The sequence below is a fragment of the Juglans microcarpa x Juglans regia genome, chromosome 2S, assembly GCF_004785595.1.
Source record: "Juglans microcarpa x Juglans regia isolate MS1-56 chromosome 2S, Jm3101_v1.0, whole genome shotgun sequence".
Lineage (NCBI taxonomy): Eukaryota > Viridiplantae > Streptophyta > Magnoliopsida > Fagales > Juglandaceae > Juglans > Juglans microcarpa x Juglans regia.
In genome coordinates, this window is record NC_054597.1 from 27,271,884 (window position 1) to 27,296,250 (window position 24,367).

The 24,367-nt window shown below is 37.2% G+C and overlaps 1 protein-coding gene and 1 long non-coding RNA gene across 3 annotated transcripts in view; one reads left to right on the top strand and one right to left on the bottom strand.

Annotated features, from left to right (window-relative positions):
- LOC121251517 (probable caffeoyl-CoA O-methyltransferase At4g26220) overlaps positions 1 to 24,367 on the top strand; it is a 68,052-nt gene that overhangs the window by 38,195 nt on the left and 5,490 nt on the right. The window lies entirely within an intron of this gene.
- The window catches only part of LOC121251521, a 30,451-nt gene that overhangs the window by 5,421 nt on the left and 663 nt on the right, over positions 1 to 24,367 (bottom strand). Inside the window, exon 2 of the long non-coding RNA XR_005938037.1 lies at positions 19,712 to 19,813. This is a non-coding gene — a long non-coding RNA (uncharacterized LOC121251521). The remainder of the gene's footprint in view (positions 1 to 19,711; positions 19,814 to 24,367) is intronic.

A 24,367-nucleotide genomic window follows, 5' to 3' on the forward strand; every position in this document is an offset into this window, starting at 1 on the left:
TTTGAAAAATAGTTATAGTTTATTTTAAAATATTTTAGGATAAACAATTATCCAGTATTAAACTTTATAGTTGGTTTTCAATAATAAATAGGTTAGATTCTTTAATGTTTTAGTCAAAGTTATTGAATCATTATTGATGATTTTAGAAAGTGATGATTCATAATTTAAGGTTATGAAGTTTTAGGTTTTGAGGAATTAAATAGGTTATTTTAGAAGTTTAGGATTAAATACCGAAATAAGTGGTTGATTGGAGATTTATGGGAATTACTTGATTATTTTATAGGTGACAATTAATAATTGCTCGGCATTTTGAGGAAATTCCTGAAAAGCTAAGAAATCCAAGTAAACGGGGTTCCTATGCTAGACTTTGCGTTAAAATAAAATGAGCCGAGGTTGACATTTTGAAAAATATACATATTTTGTTATGAAAAGAAATTTGAACTACCTTAGTTATTTGTTCTGCATTATTCATGAGATTCTGTTTAAGAATAAAGCATTTTCCATAATGACTGGTGTAGACATGAGTTTATTTTTGACATTCTATTTCTGATTTATGCAAAAAGAGCGAATATAAAAATTTGTACATAAATATTGTAAATATGCTTTGAATCTGTGTTGATTACGAAGATAATATGATTTTGTTCAGTACTCTGTTTGGACAAGATGTAATTTCTGAAAACCTTTGGCATGACTCTTTGATTCTGAATTTGATTTTGTTTCCGTTTTGTTCAGTTACGGCCCTGCCACGGGTTATAATAGTGGATACAGCCCAAACACGAGTAATAAAAGTGGATACGGCCCAACCACGGGTTACAATAGTGGATACGGCCCAACCACGGGTAATAATAGTAGATACAACCCAATCACGGGTGATAATAGTGGATACGGCTGTAACACCCCGCATTTTAGTGTATTTTTACTAAAGGATTATTTTTATTTATTTAAAAATTTATTCTCGTATTTTAAAATTGGTTGGATTTTTAGTGAATTTATTTTTATGATTTTAATTTGATAAAAATTAATTTTTATGTGCTTTCTTATTATTTATTTATTGTTGTACATTTAAATTGCTTTTCATATTAAATTAATTACTGTGGGATTTAATTATTTCAATTTGACTTTACCATTATGTTTAAATTATTTAATTTAACTTGCTGTTTTAAAATCTTTTCCGTTGGATCATTTTTGTGACCCAAGTTATGAAGATTAGACCTCATTTCTTTCTCTGCATTTTTCTTTTCCTCTTTTCTTTTCCTTTTCTTTTTCTTTTCTTCTTCTTTCCTTTTTCTTTCTTCTTCTTCCCTCCCCTCCTGCGCGACCCAGCCCCCCTCTCTCCTGTGCGTCATTCTTCGTCAGCCCAGCCCGCCGCCGTGCGCCGACGGTGGTCGACACCACCTGACTCCCTAGCTTCCCCAACCACCGGCGACGCTACCCCTCTGATCTCACCTCCATTCGCGCCGCCGTTAGCCACCACGAGCCCATTGAAGCCGCGGCACTCTTTCCGCCGTTGCCCCGTCGTCGCACCACCATTGGCCACCATCTTCTCACCACATCATCCTCGACCTCTTGGCAACCCATTGGACCCAACCCCAGCTCCGATCCGCCACCGGTGAAGCTCCACCATCTACATTTCCGATTTGGGTATTTTGGTCTTCTACCGCCCATTGCGCCGCCACCCAAGGCCAACCTTCAATACCACTAGTTTCACCGACCTCCTTAGGCCCTACCCTATCATTTTTGGGTCTTCGTTTGTCCCCGTTTGAAAGTGGGTATTTGTGACCCAGGCCACAGTGTATTTTGCACTGTTACGTTGCTCAGACGTCATTTCTTGCAGCTTCGTGATCCATCGAAAATTGCTATATAGCGCTGTAAGTATTTCTTCAAAGAATTCTTGTGAATTTAATGTATTTTTGCACTAACATATTTCACTGTATTTGAACTGTTGATTGGTTTTGCCGGACTGAGTCCGAGGAGTACGGGGGTCGGATGGATTGGTGATTGGAGTTGTTTGGTTGGATTTGATTGGATTGGTAATTGTTGGTTTGGATATTGTGTTGGTTCATGTACATTGCATTTGGCACGCATGATCATGTTTGTAAAGGAAAACTGGGTTTTCGTGTATTACATTCATGTTCATGTGTTTATGAAAACTGGGTTTTCATGTGAGTATGGAATTTGGTTGCGTGTGTATCACGACCCCAAGCCGAGATGGGGCATTATCTCGGTGGAGCTCCTCTGGTTACTCGGGAGCGGAATATACTGAGTAACGTCCCCTGGATTGTCGCCGGGCGACAATGGGATCGGACGAGAGATTCGTGCCGACTCCGTGGTCCTTCTGCTGGCGGCGATTAGAGGATGTCTGGCCACGTACGCGCTGGGCGCGGAACTGGGCATCGCTCGTTGCGTAGTGTGGGTGCTTGGCCATGTACGCGCCTGGCGCGGAACTGAGCACCGCTACGAAGCCAGGACGTGCGGATGGTCCACAGGGGAGGCCATGGTGCATAGGGTAATAACGGATTAATTGGCTATTTTCTGGGAAAATAGTGTGTGTTGGATTTTGTGTAAATCATTTTCTGGGAAAATGTTTTACGGACTATTTTTGGGCCAAATGGGATTTTGGCGTGTGTTGGAGAAAATATCTATTTTCGGGGAAAATGATGTTTTGAGGAAAATGCATATTTCATCATATGCATGCATGTTGGTTGCATTAAATGCATTTTATTCTTGAGGATTATTTGGGTTATACTTACCTGCGGTACCATTCTGTGGTAACGTAGATTTTGATACAGATGAGGAGGAGGAGGGCGAGCCTGAGGAGACGGCTCCGCCCGAGGAGTGATCTGGGATCACTGGCTTTGTTATTTTATTTTACTCATTTGTATTTGGGACATGTGTCAAACTTTATTTTGGGATGACTGTATAAATGCTTTTAAACCTCTTCTAATATTTAGATTGTATTTTAAATTTTGGTACTTAGTAGACTTAATTATCTGCTGCATTTTTATTGTACACTATTGCATGTACACACACTTGGCACTTTCGTTGGGATGCGTGACTGTGTTGTCATCATCCCGGCGTCTCGATCCCCGTTTATTTTATATAAGGGGGATTGGGAGCGCCACAACGGCCCTACCACGGGTTATAGTAGTGGTCTCTATTTTGAGTGCACACCTTGGTGACAGAGTGATTTATGTTCAGCTTGGTTATCCACAGATTGCACAACCCTACCATGGGGGTTATATATGGCTTTTGTTTTGATATGATGTTCTGATGATGACGATGATCATTTATGCTATGCCAAAAGGATATTTTGGAATGAAATTATTTCTAAATCTTTGCTCTGATATTTTGATAACATGTTTTGCTTCCGTACTTTGAAAATGAAAATGTTTTGTTCTGCATTCTGATTTCTATAAATGCTCATGTTTACACATTGGTATATGTTCTCTGCTTACTAAGTTGTTGATAACTCACCCCTTATCTCCATATATTTTTCAGATAATTTTGATGGTTTAGCTGGGGAACAAGAGTAGGAAGTTTTAGCAAGGCGTGATGATCGAAATGGAATAAGTGCCTGAGGGTACAAGTGCTTATTTGAGAGTCGTAGTTAGTAAACTGATTTTATTTTTCCGGTATTTTGATTTGACGAGTTAAGGATAATTTAGAGTTTTGGAGAGTTTTTAATTTATGTTATTGAGATTTTCTTTATTGTTCCCATGGAGGAACTTAGATATTTGGATTGATTAAATGGATTAATATTTTATGGAATTTTCTAGATTTTACAGTTGTGTTATTTAAGTTGATTTTAGGTATTAAGAGTTAACTCTCCGGACCTTTGAGATTGGGGCGTTACAGTTGGTATCAGAGACAGGTTTGAATTCTGCATACTACAATGAGGTGATTGATGAGAGTCAAGATTTTAGAATTTTGTAGGCACTGGATCATGATGTTGAGGAAATAATTTTCAGAGTTGTGGTGTAGACATTTGTGGACTGTAGGAGGTGATTTTTTTATCGGTACTTAGGGTATTAAAAGTTTTAGGCGTCAGGCAAGACATCTTATGGAATTTGAAGGGTAGGAAAGACTGTATGAGTTGGTTAAAGAAATGGCTAGGAATGGTTAAAACAAGTTCAAGATTTCATTGATTCATTTATTTATTTTTTTTACTTGTTTTTTTTAAATATTTTAGCTAGTATTTATATTTTGTTTATATATATTTTGTTTTCTTTCCCTAGAACGTTTAACTAAGTTTAAGATCTCAGGATGGCTGCTCATCGTCGAGTTCGAAACTTTGGAGATTTGAGATTTAGGGATGGTACATACTTTAAAAGTAGTTTTGAGGAGATTTAAAGTTGTAGAATTCTACGGGTTCCAGGATATGATTTTTGATGATATGTAAGGTTTTAACACCTGCGGACCTACGGAATGAGTTCCGCGAAATCTGAGGTTTTAGATTTTGCATATTTTAAGAAAACAATTTTTATGACATTTGAGATTTTAATTCTGGTACGTGTATTCTGTGGACTGTACGAAATAATTTTGACAGGGTTTAAGGTTTAAATTTTAGTTTGACTTTGTGGAAAGAATTTTGATTAGGAACTGAAGGTTTAAACTTGAGATATTGATGTTTTAGAGACTACAATCATATTGGTATAATTTCCGAATTTGACTTTGGTGAGTTAAAATGTATGGACTGGGAAATGTGGGGTTTAGCTAATTTTATAGCTTCATGAGTGAGTTACAATGTGTTTAGGACTACAAATTGTTAGAGTGCGCAGCGGAAGCATGGTTTTAGTGATATGATAGTTTGAGAGTTCTTTTTTCGTTATTTATTGAGGTTTTATATTATGCGGAGAATTTGGAATTTATTATTTGGTCTTTAATAACATTGTTGAGGTTTATATTTTAGACTTGACTTAGACCTTTTGAGGTGTACGATAAGCAATACAATAAGTGCAAATATTTATGTCTAGGGGAAAGATGAGAGGCGGCGAGTTTCGATATTGGAGGGTTAGAACTTTGGAATATTAGGTTTGATAACATGATCAGAGATTGGGTTAGGCAGGGAAATGGGTGGGGGCGGAAAAATATTTAGGCCTCACTCGTGGTATTAGCAAATTTTGAGGACAAAATTTTTTTAAGGGGTGAATGATGTAACACCCGAGTCCAGCAACAAGTCGTTTTCTAAAATTTTTGGTTTTTAGATTTATTCGTAGAAGGAGCCCAGTAATTTTTTAGTATTTTTTTTAGGGTCGTATGGAAAACTTTTTTTAAGGGTCGTGGAATTTATGAAACAGGTATATTTATATTTTTAAGATGAGTCGAGACCCAAAACTTCAAGAGCAACCCATTTATTAATAGTTTATTTATTATTTTATTTTATTTTATTTTATTTTACTACAAAACATGGCCAAATATTTGAAATAGCCCAGTATTTTTATCAGACTCAAGCCCTTGATAACCAAGAATAGGCCCCACGTCAAGCACAGCTCCATGCCAATTGCCATGCACGTATCTAAGGTATTTTTTTTTCACTCCCTTGCACTTGCACGTCTCCTACGGCTCTAGGGTTTTCTTTTTACGTTCAATCACCTTTATATATATATATATATATATATATACACATACATTCTGCAAAACACCAAGCTGCAACACCATAATTCAGTTTCTTCCCACAGTCCAAAAATCAGCCCAACGCCTCCACCACGCACGTACGTTCGCATCATGCTTACACTGTGGCTCAGCCTCCGTCAAACCTTCCACCAAGTTCCTTCCGCTGCTACCGTCTTCAACCACCACTCCACTGCCGCAAGCTGGCCAAGCCCGTAGCGCAACACGAGTTGTTTCACCGTGACGCCGCTGCCCTGCCACACGAAGTCGGGGACAACAACTCCTCTGTGCAACAGCGAACCACCTTCCACATCCGAATCATGTAGGATGCACGATGGAAGCAACCAGCTGCGCCTTGTTGCAGCACTGTGGGACTGCCCCCATCGCCCAACCTCTCCGTGTCATCAAACGGGAACCAACTCCACTCACACGGCAACGACACCACAAGCCGCCAGACCCGCCGTTGACCCATACTCCTCAGCCGTTCAACACATAAATGCCACCATCACCATCGTCCGTCGAAAGAAAAAAAAAAGAACCGGAGCTGCTCTGTTTTGGAACCATGGAAACAGAGCATCGTCGCCCAAAGTGAGAACCATGCCTTGCCACAGTTGGGCAACGACGCCATCGTCAGCAGCATCAGACGACACCGAAAAGCAAGCATCCACGGCCCAAAGATGTCCAGCGCCACTACCCGAAGCTCCCATGCACGCCGCCGCATGATACGTAAACTCCTCTCTCTCTCTCTCTCGTTCATCTCTCTCCCTCTCTCTCAATCTCAGTGCTCTGCCGCCACGTGGACCACCTTTGACCTCCACCCAGCACTGCCGTTGCGTCTCTCATTTCCTTCTCGATGAGCCCTGCCATGCACGATTCATGTTCTACACAATTTTTGCAATGTGGTTGATTTTCAAAGAAATGAGAAATTACATTAATACCATTTACTACATATTATTTAGATATGGAATTACAATTTTGGCCTTATTATTGGATGGTTTCAATTTGAAATTTAGTTTTTATTAAATCTGTTCTTACATGGTTTATGTGGAAAGTATAAGAAATTTTACATAAAATAAATAAGGTTTTCAAATTGTACTAATGGTAGCATATTATTTTTACAGTAAGTGTGAAATTTTATTTCGAACATTTTAATTATGATTACAGTAAATCACTTTCTAAAATCAACCACACGGCAATATTGAATAAAATGAGCTGAGGTTGACTTTTTGAAAAATATACATATTTAGTTATGAAAAGAAATTTGAACTACCTTAGTTATTTGTTCTGCATTATTCATGAGATTCTATTTAAGACGAAAGTATTTTCCATGATAACTGGTGTAGACATGAGTTTATTTTTGACATTCTATTTCGGATTTATGCAAAAAGAGCGCATATAAAAATTTGTACATAAATATTGTAAATATGCTTGGGATTTGTGTTGATTACGAAGATAATATGATTTTGTTCAGTACTCTGTTTGGATAAGATGTGATTTCTGAAAACCTTTGGCATGACTCTTTAATTCTGAATTTGATTCTATTTCCATTCTGTTAAGTTACGGCCCTGCCACGGGTTATAATAGTGGATAGAGCCCAACCACCAGTAATAATAGTAGATACGGCCCTGCCATGAGTTATAGTAGTGGTCTCTATTTTGAGTGCACACCTTAGTGACAGAGTGATTTATGTTCTGCTTGGTTATCTGCAGATTGCAGAACGCTACCACGGAGGTTATACATGGCTTTTGTTCTGATATGATGTTCTAATGATGATGATGATCATTTATGCTATGCCAAAATGATATTTTTGAATGAAATTATTTCTAAATCTTCGCTCTAATATTTTGATAACTTGTTTTGTTTCCGCACTCTGAAAATGAAAATGTTTTGTTCTGCATTCTGATTTCTATAAATGCTCATGTTTACACACTGATATATGTTCTTTGCTTACTGAGTTGTTGATAACTCACCCCTTATCTCCATATATTTTTTAGATAATTTTAATGGTTTGGCTGGAGAACAAGAGTAGGAAGTTTTAGCAAGGCGTGATGATCAAAATGGAATAAGTGCCTGAGGGTACAAGTGCTTATTTTAGAGTCGTAGTTAGTAAACTGATTTTATTTTTCCAATATTTTGATTTGATGAGTTAAGGATAATTTAGAGTTTTGGAGAGTTTTTAATTTATGTTATTGAGATTTTCTTTATTGTCCCCATGGACATTACAACAAATTTGAGATTTTGCGATGTAATTATTTAGGGAATAAAAAAATTTAGTCCCTAAAAGTCATTTCTTAGGACAAAATTTAAATTTCATCCCAAAAAATCTATGACTTTACAAAATCGTTCAAACGTTACAAAAACAGTTCGAATAGAATTTTCTGTGACGAATTAAATCGTCTCAGAATCTTTTTTCCGTTCGAACATAAAAAAAAAAACATTCAAACATTAAAATTTGGCGGTGAATTAATTTATTATGGTGGGGAAAGTTCACAAACGTTCGAACGATTATTTGTTGCGTTCGAACGGAAAATATTTGGTGCCAAATCCTGGCGGAAAAGTTTCTAAACTGTTCGAACGGAATATATTTAGTAAGAACATATTCAAGCACCATATTTATACATTCGAAGGTATAATATTAATCTCGGTACGAAACTCAAAATATAAAAAATATATATCATATATACAAATTCATTAATTAATTTTATGTAATTAATTTAAAAATATTTTAATGATTTCTTTTATGTTAAATAAGATTTATAGTTAAATAAATATTATCAACCATACACCACATAATATAAATAAATAATTACTTCAAAAAAGATTTTATATTTAATTTACAAATAAAGCAAATTATCAAAACACCATATATATTGTTCATAACTATAACAAAAGAAAATATAAATAAAAAATAGAAACTACTGTGATGCGAGGTCTCTACACACATCCTCAACTGCAGCTAATTGTGTCTCTACTTGTGTCAGTCGAGTACTGAGCGTGACCGGAGTTGCATTATTGGCATGAATCGCTGTACGTAACTCATTAACCTTTGTACGTAACCTAGAGACGGCAACCATAATCTCTGTACGCAACTCAGACATGGCAGTATGCACTGCATCAATCACTGTTGATGTGTGTACGCCGAGCTCAGCACGCAATATGTCAGCTATCTCCTCGCGAATAGATGTGTGTGATGCCTTAGCCTGTGCAGATGTCTCACCAGCCGATACTCCAGTATCTCCCGATTGTGCATCTCTCTGAATCTCAGCCCTGTTAGGAACAACCCCACCAAAACAAAATCTCGAGTGTCCCGTACTCCGTGACAGGGTGGTGCTGTTGATCGGTGCCATCGAAAATCGGGAATGATCGGTAGGTTCGGACACGACCCCGACATGTAGCAAAAATCGAGTGATGAGGATCCCAAATGACAGTATATCTGTCGTAATGAACCTTGCATCTGATCGGATTCTTTCAAATATATAACTAACGAGGTCGATCGGGATGCCACGAGCGACCCGTATCATAAATCTTGCTCGATCCATGCCGACCTCAGTCTTGTGCTGCCGTGGGTCAATATTGTTGGCAATGATCAAATTCATTATCTTGAAGGAAGAAGATAAATATGTCTGCCTAATACTCTTCGTCCCATCGTACACTGGAGCATTTGGACCAACAATCAATTCTCTGACCTCATGATCAGCAAGTGTATCGATCTCATCTGTGTAATCCGGTCTCTTATCCTAAGACATAGCTGCATCACCTGAAGGATCAGACTCTCTAGGCGGCAGGTTTGGATAGGCATCAAGAAGCCTAGGAATACCCAGATATGCAGCGAGTCCGTTCGCTGAAAATATAACAGGAGCTCCTCAGACTAAAATCCTGTATGCCCCTCCATCGTCTGGGCTGGCAGCACCGAGCTCTTTATAAAACTCAGTAATCATCTCAATGAAGGAAACGAGTTCCATTCCTTCTTCTCGCTGTTCTAAGATTGGTGCCCAATCACAATCATTGAATACTGATGGGAGGGAATGACCCTCCCATATAAGAGCTACAAAATCAGACAGTTTTACCTGTCGCTCAAGCAAAACAATTCACTCTCGAACTGTTTGGATGGAAGGTTCTCCTGATCTACCACGTTTACGGCCCCGATAAGACATTATTATGAACCTGAAATTTAAAAAATAAAATATATATTAAACATTAGTGATAAAATCTAATTACAATGAAAAGATTTATAAAATTATATACTTTAATAAATTAATTGATAGAACAATTCAATAAAACGATGAAAAAAATTTAATAATCTAATATAAACAAAATGGTTCGAATTTAATATAAAGCGTTCGAACGAATATAATATATGGTCGAACGGAAACTGAAAACCGTTCGAACGCTTAATATATGGTTCGAACGTAAAGGTTAAATCATTCGAACGCGTTCGAACGGAAACCAGATCAACTCGGCCATGGCTGAGTCAACTCAGCGGCCATGAAAACACCTAAAATAGCATCAATTCCGTGGTTTCTTCGACAAAATACATAGTACTCTTCATTTCTAAACATCCTTCGGTAGATTTATGGTGTTTTACGTTGACTATTGATGAAAAAATCTAATTTAAAAAAAAAAAGAATAAAACTATAAAATTATAAAATAAACGGTAAAATGAGTTTGAAAATGGATACCTTCACTTGAGAGGAAGAGTGTTTGACGTAGATGTTGATTACGGCAGCAGACGACGGCGATTGTAGTGCGTTCAAACATTTTCTCCCTTTTTCAAACGGTGGGGACGGCAGCGTGAGAGAAATTTCTGCCCGCGATAACTTATATGTGCATAACCGTTCAAACGTGAAATATTAACGTTCGAACGTTAATATAAAACCTAATATTTTATGTTCGAACGATAATATAAAACTGTTCAACCGTTAATATTTCACGTTCGAACGTAATTTGTTTTAAGTTTAGTAAAAATTATATTAAATGTATATTATATTTATAATCCTATAAATTAATATAATATATATACTATTATAGTATATTATATATACTGTAATATATATTTAATATGATAATATATTATAATATATATTATGATAGTAGAATACTTTAAATGAAAACATAATAACTTATATGCATTTTTTTATAGTATAATAGTAATATATCATAATACTTTACTATCAAAGTGTTATATATGAGGTTGTAATATATATATATATATATATATATATATGTGATAGCATATAGAACTATATGGTATGAATTTATACTTAACTAATATATATCATACTGTATATTCTATTGTACTTTACTATATAAGTTATATATGATACTATACAGCATGTATATATAGAGTATAGATTACTAATATATTATTATCTTATAAATTTCTCTATACTTTATTATGTGACCTTAGTATATTTGAGGCTATATATATGTTCTCCAGATATATTACTAATACATATGATCTTATATTTTTCACTATACTCTAGTATAGGATAATATATATGATACGATATATATCATATATAGTATAGATTATTATATAGCATATCGTAATCATTACTAATATATTTTCCTTTATACTAATTTAGTATAGTATAATATATACGATACTAAATATATGATATATAGTATATATTACTAATATATATCATAGTATATATTACTAATAGATATCATCTTACATGTTTATAGTATACTCTAGTATACTATACTATATCGGAAGATATTTAGTATAGATTACAATATATATGATAGTATATATAACTAATAAATATGATCTTATAGTACTTTTTATTTAATCCGCTTGGAAAAAATTATATTTAAACATAAAGGTGATGTGTTCGAACGTTACTCGTAAACCGTTCGAACACATATTTGGCGTTTGAACGTATAAAAAAATATTCGAACGGATTATTGCTATGGTGGGAAAACATCCCACCAATTAAAGACTGCTGGACTACCGTTCGAACGTAATTTGTTATAGTTCGAACGGATTATTGCAGTGGTGGGAAAATATCCCGCCAATTAAAGACTGCTGGACTACCGTTCGAACATAATTTGTTACTGTTCGAATGGATTATTGCAGTGGTGGGAAAATATCCCCTCAATTAAAGACTACTGGACTACCGTTCGAACGTAATTTGTTATTGTTCGAATGGATTATTGCAATGGTGGGAAAATATTCCGCCAATTAAAGACTGATGGATTACCGTTCTAACTGAAGTTTTAGCCGATTGAACCGAAAACCTGAAATTTGTGCGGGCGGGAAATTGGTGCGCTAAAAAATATTACGTTCGATTGAACTTTATTGACGTTCGAACGGTTGGTCAAAACTTATATCTTTTCCGCACGCCGTCAGTCCCTCATTTTTCTCTCCTCTCTTTCACTCTTCTGCGTTTTCTCTAAAAAATCTTACATTTTCTTCACAACCTTCTTCATTCTATCATCATTCAAAGAGGATTGCTTAGTATATTTTGGTTAAATGTATGATTTTATTTATCATTTTACTTCTAAATCTATCATTTTTTATTGGTATGATTTTGTAGTTTATATATATATTGTGTAGATATTTCTTAGTTTAAACACAGAATATATTTGTTAGAGGATTGCTATTAGACGTTCAACGGTTGTATGCTTGTTAGAGGGTGCCATTCGAAGTATATTTGTAGTGTTTTCTGAATATAAGTTTGTGAAATACTAATGGTACTAGTCTGAACTGGCTGGAGTTTGTAATCTGGGTTGAGACCGTTCGAATGTGGTTATATACCGTTTGAATTGTATAAAGGATATTACCTTGTTCGAACGGTTGTAAAAACTATCTTAAAAACTATCTTACATATTATATAAATATGTAATATTGTAGTAGATTATATGTAGTATATATATGTAAGAATTAATAATATTTAAACTTGTATTAATATTTAAAAGATAATAGTTGTAAAAATTATTTTACAACTAATTACTTAATATGTCTTAAAATTATATTATAATTACATAAGGATTAATAATACTTAAACTCATATTAATATTTAAAAGAGAATAGTTGTAAAAATTATCTTACAACTAATTACTTAATATGTCTTAAAATTATATTATAATTACATAAGGATTAATAATACTTAAATTCATATTAATATTTAAAAGAGAATAGTTGTAAAAATTATCTTACAACTAATTACTTAATATGTCTTAAAATTATATTATAATTACATAAGGATTAATAATACTTAAACTCATTAATATTTAAAAGAGAATAGTTGTAAAAATTATCTTACAACTAATTATTTAATATGTCTTAAAATTATCATATAAAAACATAAGGATTATTAATACTTAAACTCATATTAATAGTTAAACTCATAATAGCTATTGTAAAAACTATCTAGCTATTGTAAAAACTATCTTACAACACACTTAAAAGGGATATGATTATATTAGAAAAGATAATTAAACTATGATGACTAACTTAACAAATAATAGCTGGGTGCATTAATATTAAACTATGAAGATTAACTTAACAAATAATAAAAGAGAATTAATATTAAACTATGAGAACTAACTTAACAAATATTAAAAATAAATTGTTGTGTTTTAATATATGTTAGGATACTTGGCATATATGTTAGGATACTGAATATATATTGTATGTTTGTTGTGTTTTAATATTGTATCTTCTACTTGGTATTGAAATAATACTTAGACCCGTTCGAGAGTTATCAATCATGTTGAACGGTTGATTGATAACTCTTGAATTGTCCATAGTGGACAGTTTGGGATTGTAAGATCATTCTCGCAAACAATGAAACTATATCTGTTACATCCGACATTATGATTTTGGTAGAGTTATCTCTTATTGTTTTCCGGATATGCAATTTCGGTGAATGTGCATCGATGTATTACTCGTCGGTGTGCACGACCAATGAGCATATTTGGAGAACTATGGAGAGATACTGCCGAAATCTTGTTGGAAGTGACAGATAATAGTTGGTAGATTGGCGATTATGATCTTACAATCCCGAATGGAATAGGATCAACTACCCGGTGAAATAAAGAAATTGTACTACATGTTAGATAATTGATTGTTTGTTTATGCACGTGACTATTTGCAATAGGATATTAGACATGGATAAGAGTTGGATACAAGTAAGAGATCGGTTGGGTGAGGATTACAATGTATATGCTGTAGGAGTTAAGAAATTTTTGGAGTTCGCATCCTGTACAATTGGCAGTGACGGTCATATTAGATGCCCATGTCGACTTGGCAAGAATTTACGTTCTCATAAGATAGAGTTAGTGAGAGAGCATCTGTTTGTCAAAGGTATTAACTCAATATACCGATTGGGTCTTACATGGAGAACCGTATCCAACATCATTTGAACTTCAAGATGAAGAAGAAGATATCGATGAAGATATACATCCTGAGGTTGTTGGTGACGAGGCCGAAGAGGATATGGAATAAATGCTGGGCGACATTGGTGCGGGAATGTTTATGGATGAAAGTGGAACAGATCCATCAAATTCAAATGATTTGTGCCATGACACTTTTACCCGCTTGTGGAATGATTCATAGCGTGAGTTATATCCAGGGTGTAGAAGGCACAGTAAGTTGTCATTTACAATTAGACTACTTCATATAAAATCTATGTGCCGAATATCTATTAAGGTTGTCAATATGTTGCTTGAGCTGTTTAAAGAGGCACTTCCATCGGACAATATTTTACCTCTCAACTTTTACGAAGCAAAACAGTTGAAAAAAGGACTGGGGTTTGATTACAATGTAATACATGCATGTAAGAATGATTATGTGTTATTTTGGCGAGAGAATGAGCAGTTGAACGAGTGTCCCATTTGCCATGAATCAAGATGGATAACTGAGAAGCAGAATGTGCCGCGGAAGGTTGTACGTCACTTTCCATTGATATCTAGATTACAACGGTTATTTATGTCACGTTCAACGGCTGTGGATATGACATGACACTCATCATCTAGAGTCAAGAATGAAAATGTTTTGTCACATCCTACAGACTTTGAAGTTTGGAAGGAATTTGACTTGGAACACCCATGGTTTGCTGAAGAACCTCGTAATATTCGACTTGGGTTAGCAACAGATGGATTTAATCCGTTTGGGAATATGAGTACTAGTCATAGTACTTGGCTAGTTGTACTTATGCCATACAATCTACCACCGTGGAAGTGTATGAAAGATCCATATTTAATAATGAGTTTGCTCATTCTAGGTCCAAGGTCACCAGGAAATGATATAGACATACACTTGCAGCCACTGATAGCAGAATTGAAAGATTTGTGGGAGAATGGGGTTTTAACATTTGATTCATCAACATGCAAGTCGTTCAAGATGCATGCTGCGGTGTTATGGACAATAAATGATTTTCCCGCTTATGGAAACTTGTCAGGTTGGAGCACTAAGGGGAAATTGGCATGTCCGACTTGTAACAAACATACCCAATCTGAATGGCTTACTTATGGGAGGAAACTATACTTCATGGGTCATCGTCGATTTTTACCTAGTGACCATAGATGGCGTGGAAATGGTAGGATGTTTGAAGGCACTGTTGAAAGGGGGCACCCTCCACCATTATTGTCTGGCAAAGATATTATTGCACAGTTTGTGAATATTGGAAGTAATGATTTTGGTAAGAAACAAACGAAGAGAAAACAAAGTGGGAATGAGTTCAATTGGACAAAAAAAAGTATATTTTTTAAACTCCCCTACTGGTCGACATTAAAATTGCGACATAGTCTCGATGTTATGCATATTGAAAAAAATATATACGAGGGATGTTATGCATATTGAAAAAAATATATACGAGTCCGTGTTAGGAACATTGATGTCAATTGAAGGTAAAACGAAGGATAATATAAACTCACGGAAAGATCTAAAGCGGTTGGGAATTAGACCTGAAATGCACTTACAACAAAGTGGTTCGTCTGTTTACATGCCAATTGGGTGGTATACATTGTCAAGGAACAAAAGAGCTACATTTTGCTTGTGATTGCAGAAGATTAAATTACCGAACGGATATGCCTCGAATTTAACAAGGTGTGTGCGAACAAATGATTGGAAAATTACTGAATTAAAAAGCCATGATTGTCATGTATTTTTACAACGTATTTTGCCTGTTGGTATCCGTGGATTCTTGACCAGAGATGTGTGGGTTGCATTAATTGAGCTGGGTGCATTTTTTAAAGATTTATGTGCTAGAACATTGAATGTAGAAGCTTTGGATCGTATGGAACGAGAAATTGCAATTATATTGTGTAAGTTGGAAAGTATTTACCCACCGTCATTTTTCGACATCATGGTTCATTTAGCCGTTCATTTACCTCATGAGGCTCGACTTGCAGGACCAGTCTAGTATAAATGGATGTATCCCATTGAACGGTTTCATAGAAAGCTGAAATGCACAGTGAGTAATAAGGCTCGTCCAAAAGGATCAATTGTAGAAACATATATTGATGATGAGTGGCATACATTCTGTTCCAAATACTTCCATGGTGTTGACACAAGGTTTGATCGGCCGGAAAGAAACTTTGATGTTGACCAAGCAAGACAACGGAACGGATTTTCTGTATTTTCCCAACAAGTATGTCCACTTGGTGCTTAGCGTGGTTATGATTTGTGTAAAAGGGAGTTCAAGAAAGCTCAGTGGTACGTGTTAAATAATTGCCCAGAGATAGAGAGCCACTTGAAGTAAGTTCAAATTAATTGTTATTTAATCATTGAATTTACTTATTAAACAAACATACCGAATATGCTTATTGTTGATAATTTCTAATTTCAGTGATCATATTAACGTGCTAAAAGAACTGGGAGTAAATGATATAGACCAGAGACATGAACAGGAGTTCCCGAAATGGTTCTAACAACGGGTAATGAATATAATACAGATGGAATTTTGCACTAACATATTTTAAATACAGAGGATTGTTAACGGTTGAATGTTTATACTTTATTTAATATGTAGGTTGTACAAATGCATGCGAGTAATCCGAACGATATATCAGACGAACTATATGCACTGGCGCATGGCCCTTCGAGGCGCGCTGCTCGATATTCTGCATGTATTTCTCGAGGAAGTAGATATCATACAATTGATCGAGAACTTTATAGGAAAACACAAAATAGTGGTGTGCTTGTCGAAGGGAGTCATGATGGAGAGAATGTTGATTTCTATGGAGTTATCATAGATATAATTGGAATGAGATATGTGGGGGAGCTTGTGGTTTATATATTTAAGTGTGATTGGTGGGATTTAAGCAATCCTCGAACGGGAAAATGACAGGATGAATATGTTCTGAGTATTAATACATCAAAAAAATGGTATGAAGATGATCCTTTTATTTTGGCTTCCCAAGCATCTCAAGTATTCTATTTAGACGATCCTCAGTTAGAAAATCAATGGCAAGTAGTACAAAAGTTTTCTCCTAGAAATATTTTTGATGATATCCTTGAGGCGGAGGGACAAGATGAAGAAGAAGATGATCCCTCTACTCAAGAAGCATATCAAGAGAGTCAACCTGCCATTAATTTATTTGTGGATTTGAACCAGTATGAGATGATCCCATTACATAGGGAAGATATTGAGGCTGAAGATGTTGAAGCGACAGTTGATTAAAGTGTTGACTCATCTGAAGTATCTACAGATGATGAGAGCAAATTTATAGATGAAATTGATACAGATAATTGATCGGTTTTGTGTTCACATGATACAGTATCTTGCAATTATGTCACTAAAAAGGAAAGAAGTTCGCATCCTATCTTCACCTGTTCCTAGCTCTCCATCTGACTCACCATTAGAGACTGACTTTACGGAACAAGGTAAATAGCTAATACTCATTTTTTTAATTAAGATATATGATAATTGATACAAGGTAAATAACTAATATTATTTTATAGAGATAATAGTACAATCTCGAGACGGACGAGGCACTACTAGAGGCGTGATGTTGGAGAAATATCGTAAAGTAGGTAAGATTAAGGTTAACATTCCTGACGAACATACCGGAGGGGAGGGACAACAAGCAGCTTGGCTTGCTTCGCATGTAGGTGCTCTTACACGGACTTATGCACCTTTGTCTACGAGTTCATGGCATAAAGTCCCGCAAGATGTGAAAGAGCTTATAAAGAAGCGTTGTTTGGTACGTAATATTTAAATAAAAATAATTTTTTTTCCATATTATTTAATATTCTAAATGATCTTTGTGTATATACTTTTTCAAGGATGACTTCGAACTAAATTTTGGTCGGAGAGAGGAGCGTAGGACTGTCGAAGAGCTTATTTCTAATGCATTTCGCAAGTATAAGGCAATATGTCACGAGCATTACAAGAAGTACGAGAACAAAGAAGATGCACGCCAGCATCCTTTTCAAGATGTTCGAGCTGAAGAATGGGGAAAACTTTGCGACATGTTTGAGGATCTATCATATAAGGTAAATTAAATGAATTCTTTATGTGTCATATTTGTAATTTTTCACTTACGAAATTCTACAACTTCTATGCAGGAGCGAAGTTCTATAAACAAAACGAACAAATCAAAGTTAAAGATTCATCATCATGCAGGCTCAAGATCTTTCCATCGACTATCTCAGAAATTGGTAATGTACTTTTTTATTTTATTTTTTTTATTCTATGTAGTTTGTTTTTAATATAGACTTTATATCTTAATAATGTCTCTTGTAGCAAGAGTCAGACACCAATTATGATTTGACAAAATCATATGCTGCATCACATATTAATAGTAATGGAGAGTGGACTCATCCCGATGCTCATGAGAATTATGTAAGTATTATAATTTCTTTTAATTAATCATATTTAAATTATTGTGTCAATATTAATTTTATATGTTGTGTGTAGGATAAAATGGTTGCCATTTGTGCTGAAGCTGCATCAGATCATAATTCATCAACAAGTGATGTTGAAATTTTTACACAAATTCTAGGTCAACGTTCTGGCTACTTGAGGGGTTTGGGTCGCTGTGTAAAGCCTTTAGGCTCTTCATCAACATCAAGCACTACTGCCATTGCGTTAGAGAATGCAAATTCTAGGATCGAAGAATTGATGGCAAAACAGCAGGAGTTAGAGGCTCAATTGACGAAACAAGCAGACATAGAGATGCGCATAAAACAACAAGAAGATCAACAAAGAGAGATGCAACTCCAAATGCAAGAACAACAAAGACAGATGCAGCTTCAAATGCAGATGCTTATGCAACAATTCAGGCCTCCAAATAATTGAATTTCAGTATAAGTGTTTTTGCATATTGAACAATTATGTATAATGTACTGATAATTTTATTAGTATTATTAGTATTTTATTTATTTAGTTCTGAATTATTAGATTAGTTTTATTTATATTGAACAATTTGTAATGTATTTTTGAAATATAAATATCTATTTGGTTTTAAATTCATATTATTGTCCAAGAAAATAATAACCGTTTGAACTCTCATCAAATGTTTGAACATATAAAAATGGACATAAACATTCGAACATTGAAAGTTAGAGTTCGAACGGAAAGAAATTCTGAGCTGTTCGAATAGGAAATTCACTATTTACGTTTGATCGATAATTTTTTTGTTCGAACGTTTCTTCATGTGTATTTGGTCAAACGGATTTGTATCGATCGACCGGCCATGAAATACCCGTTTGAACAATTACTCATGGTTCGAACGTTATTTAAGGCGTTCGAACGAATTTTCAAGATGAATTTAAATCGTCCCAAAAAAAAATTCCGTTTGAATGCGATCGAACGGTCCAGCTTTATTTTGTCCCAAAAGATATTTTTTGGGACGAATTTTTCATTTTCGTCCAAAAATACCTTTTGGGACAGTTTTATAGGGACGAACTTCAGACGTTTTTTTTTGTCACAAAAAATATTTTGGGACGAAATACCAATCTTTTGGGATGAAAATTTTCGTTCCAAAAGACATAATTTGTTGTAGTGGGAGGAACTTAGATATTTGGATTGATTAAATGGATTAATATTTTATGGGATTTTATGGATTTTATAGTTGTGTTATTTAAGTTGATTTTAGGTATTAAGAGTTAACTCTCCGGACCTTCGGGATTGGGGCGTGTCAGAACCTCTCAATGAGGTAAGGCATGTTACTACTGGCCACCCTCGGTATTCGTTCTCCTTTCTATTTAACTTGGTGCTACTTCTTTCGCCAACTATAGTTGCTGGAACTGTAACGCCCGTCCTTGTGGTGACTTTTTCTTTTTCTTTTTTTTTTAATAAAATAATTTTTGTAAAAGGACAACGGGAATTACCGTCCTGTTTAAAACTTTTCACGTGCATACCCAGGGTGCAAGACTCTACGTTTATAGAATAAAATGTGCTTTAGAATAAAAGAGGTTTACAGCGGAAAACATCAATTTTAATAATGAAAAGGCCTCTCTTACATTTAAGCCTCGTGCCTAGACTTCCATGCTCTTCCCCATGGGCCGTGTCCGTCCTGATGCGTACTTCATTTCCTTCCCTGTGGGGGAGGGACATGCATAAAAACTAAAATGAGTCGAAGACTCGTAAGCATTACTTCATGTAGTTAAAATATAATAACGTAGGTTTTCATTCATGCATTCATCATTCGTACATACTATACTTACATGCATGCGTGCATACGTGCATTCATTTGAAAACGTCACTGGACGGGGTTTTCCTTTTTTTTCGTAAAACGTGTCACACATCAGTGCCGTCATTTTTAAAGTGCGTTCGTGCATTCATGTGTACATACATACATACATACATACATTCTTTCTTTTCACTTTCATAGGCCGGTACACACTATAACGCTCCGTGTGTTAGGGTTAGCGGCCCTATGGCCAATGGATTCGCCCGTGGCCATGGGTTGGAATCCCATTCCGTTAGGGTGCAGCACTGGGTGCACTACCAGTACTACTGCCCGGCATTGCAATCTGCCAATTCATTGGTACCCTTTCATTCATTCATGTGGCCGTTACGTATCTTCATACATTTCATGCTTTCATTTCATTCTCTCGTTCATTCATGTCAGCCCTAAAGAGCTGGAGCTTTCATTCGGTTCTTTCTTTCATTTAACATGAGAAAACATTTTTTTTCATGAGAAAATGTCATTTCGTGAGCATGGGCTTGAATATCCTCTTTCATGACGTCCACGAGCATCACCTCGCGACATTCACAAAAGTATCAGTTCGTACCGTCCATAAAACATAAAGCACGGGCTCAAACTTCGCCTTTCGCGGCATCCGTAAGCATCACCTTGAACGTCGGCCTTTGCGGCGTCCACGAGCATCACCTCGTGGCGCTCGCGATAGCGTCAATCCGTAGGATCCACGAAGGCGTCGGCTCAAGCTCGTCTTTCGTGCATTTTCATTAGTTCGTTTTCTTTGAAAATACGTACAATAGATACATCTTATAGTCATCCATTCACATGCGTACAATTAATAACTTTGAGAGCGTAAAAAAGGGCTTTCATGGAAGGGCCGTACGTACATATATGTTTGAAAGCATGGCATCTTCTTTCGTAATCATTTTCTTAAAGATAAAAGCTTTTCGTTTCCTTTTTATAATTTCTAGAAAACTCTAGAAGGGCATGAACGTAATACTTACCTGGACTCCATGCTACTTTCATACCATGCAGTCCATTCATGCGCGTGTCAGCTGGCAACCTACATGCATACATAACCTTAACGTCATTCTCTATCTAGTGCATAAGCAACTTAACTATAAATAGGACTACACTATACTTGGAACACTCTCATTCTATCCCGTGCACTTACGTGCCATTTTCTATGTTAAAACCTTCGGGGACCCATTGCGGTCACCGCATCTTCCAACTCAACGTCTTGCCTTGAGTGTTCATTCATTAAAGTGAACCCATGATTCACCTTAAGATTAAGACACTAAGACATTCGTCTTATTCTCCTTATTGAACTCATCTTGATGCATGACTCAGACCAACTAAGTCACGCATCCCTTCTTTAGACAGTACACTCGTCACTATCTCTATATATCTTAGCCCATACTAATCCTCATTCCCATCCATACAAGCCACACGGCTCTAAGCCAACTCTGAGGCTTAAGCATCGTGTAACTATGCTTAGGACAGATTACCCATTACATATGGTGAATCCGTATAGCACATGTGTCTAACCAGATTACACATGTACCTTACCCCTTTATCACCTAAGATCAACATATAACATGTTCATCACCTGCTCATAAGGACAAGAGCCATACTCCGATACCAACCTTCTCTTAACCCGGCCAGCATGACTCTTCATGCTAGCCGTCCCTTCTTACAGTTCATCCCAACACTTAGTGCGACAAGGCTCCATTCACAACTACGCCTTATGTCACATCACCTGACATTCCACTACGTCATTTCTTACATCAACCCTTAACTCATCACGAGTACGGTTCCTCACGTACTCTCGTAACATCGTGACATCTCGTCACGTTCCCGTTACGCCATTTCCACATTAACTCCTTATCCATCATAAGCATGATTGTCAATAACCACGTCACTTCATGACATTGCCCAGTCATGCTTCCGCTGTGTACTCTTATACTTGTTCTACTACTTCACGCATATTCCTAGCCATAAGTCCATCACGGTGACACTTGTCACCATAGACTACAGGCTATGCCATAACTACTTCGGGACACTGTTCCACAGTTCCCGACACTACTCATCACGTTCCACGTCCATCAACCACAACCATTCTTATCTTTGTGGCACGTCACACGGAGTGTCGCTGCCTCATGGAGTACACTCCGCGTATACTCCATTCACATATGTCACATCACCACTATGACATACCCGCCTTATGGTGCATCACTCTACCACATGGAGTACAACTCCTTTCACATACTCCATTTACATGCACTACGCCACATCACTCTTATAACACACTCGCCATATGGTGCATCAATCCACCATATTGAGTACATTCTATAAGTACTCCCTTCATACCCATCACGCCACATCACCATTATGGCATATCCGCCACATGGTGTATTACTCCACCATATGGAGTACATTCCACATGTACTCCCTTCATACACACCACGCCACATCACCATTATGGCATACCCGCCACATAGTGCATCACTCCACCACATGGAGTACACTTCACGTGTACTTCATTCACACACCACGCCATACAGAGTATACTTTACGTGTACTCTTCCCAATCCACAATACGCCAGGAGAGTATATTCTACATATACTCTCCTTATCCCACACTATGTCACACACAAAGTACACTCAGCGTGTATTGTTCCCATTCCACATGCCACGACATCGATACAACACATACTCTGCAGCCACCCTACACCACATAGTCCACGACATTGCACAACACAATTCCCAACTACATTCCACACTTCACAACGCACTATACAAATAAGCTAAACACTTCACTACACAACACATAATAAAATGCCCATCACTTCGCTACACAACACATCTCCATACTACACAGTCATTCCCCTAATACTAACAGCACAGTCCACAACCTAGTCCACTAATCAATATCTAACATAATTAAAAGGGATAGAGAGTTATACCATCGATCAGATAACCCGTGCGTTGCTCGCTGATCGTCACAGCCGATGACGTCAGAAAGGTAGTACGTGGAGGCTAACCTACGTACGTTGACTGTTTGGGCGTTTGGATAGCTAAGTGTGGTCTTGGAAAGGCTCGTGAAGGCCTCGTGATGGTGGTGAGGGGCATAACATGGCAGCTCTAGTCACGTGCAGTGGCGGTCAGTCACGTGCAGTGACTGTCCATCACGTGCAGTGATTACCCACCACGTAAAGTGCTAGTTCGGACCTAGGATTCGGCTAAGGGAAATTCGGTGGATCTCATGGTGGCGTCGAGGTGGCGCCACTGTGGCTCACAGCGGCGGTTCAAGGCCGTGAAGTGGATGAAAGGCCGTGGGAGAGTGAGAGAGAGTGTGCGCGCATGGGTGACAGATTGGGGCCGTGGGAGGTTGGGTTGGCTTGGTGGTGGCCTGAGGAGGCTGAAGGTGGTGGTCATCTGCCGTTGGTGGCGGTGCACGGCGGTGGAGGAGTGCAAAGCCGTGTGTTAGAGAGAGAGGGAGGTCGTGCGATGGAGGAGAGCTATGGGCCTCGGGTCACGTGGGGGAGGAAGGGGAAGGTAAGGGGAGGCTCACAGTGGTGGCTGGTGGACGTGGGAGTCGCGCACGACGGCACTAGCAGCATCGATAACCTTGAAGCCGTGTGAAACCCATAAATGGGTTTCGTGCGTGTGTGCGACGGAGGGGGAAGGGGGGAACTTCCCGTGGCTTGGGTTCCATGGGAGGGGTTCTGCGGTGAGGGGGGAGGCTGTTGGTGGTGGTGGTGGTGGCGCCGGTAGGTGGCGCACGGCGATGCTAAGGACAACAAGCCCATTCGGGCTTTGCACTTCCAACGGAGAGGAGGAGAGAGAATGAGGGAGAGGGGCTGCCGTGGATGGACTTGCCAAAGGGAGAGGTGTGCGACGGTGTCGGCGGTGAGAGCTGCTGGCACACGGCAACGCCGGGATGTGCGATGGAAGCTACGACGTGGAGATGGATCACGTACAGAGTACACTTGAGGGGAGAGGGAGGAGAGAGAGAGAGTTGGGGAAAAGTGAGGGAAAGAGAGAGGGGTCTAGGTATTTAATCCAGTTCCTTCGTCTTGGGGGTCTTCAAAACGATCTAACGTTGAGATATTAAAACACTGATTTGAAAATGCGTAAATGTTAACTTAATTAA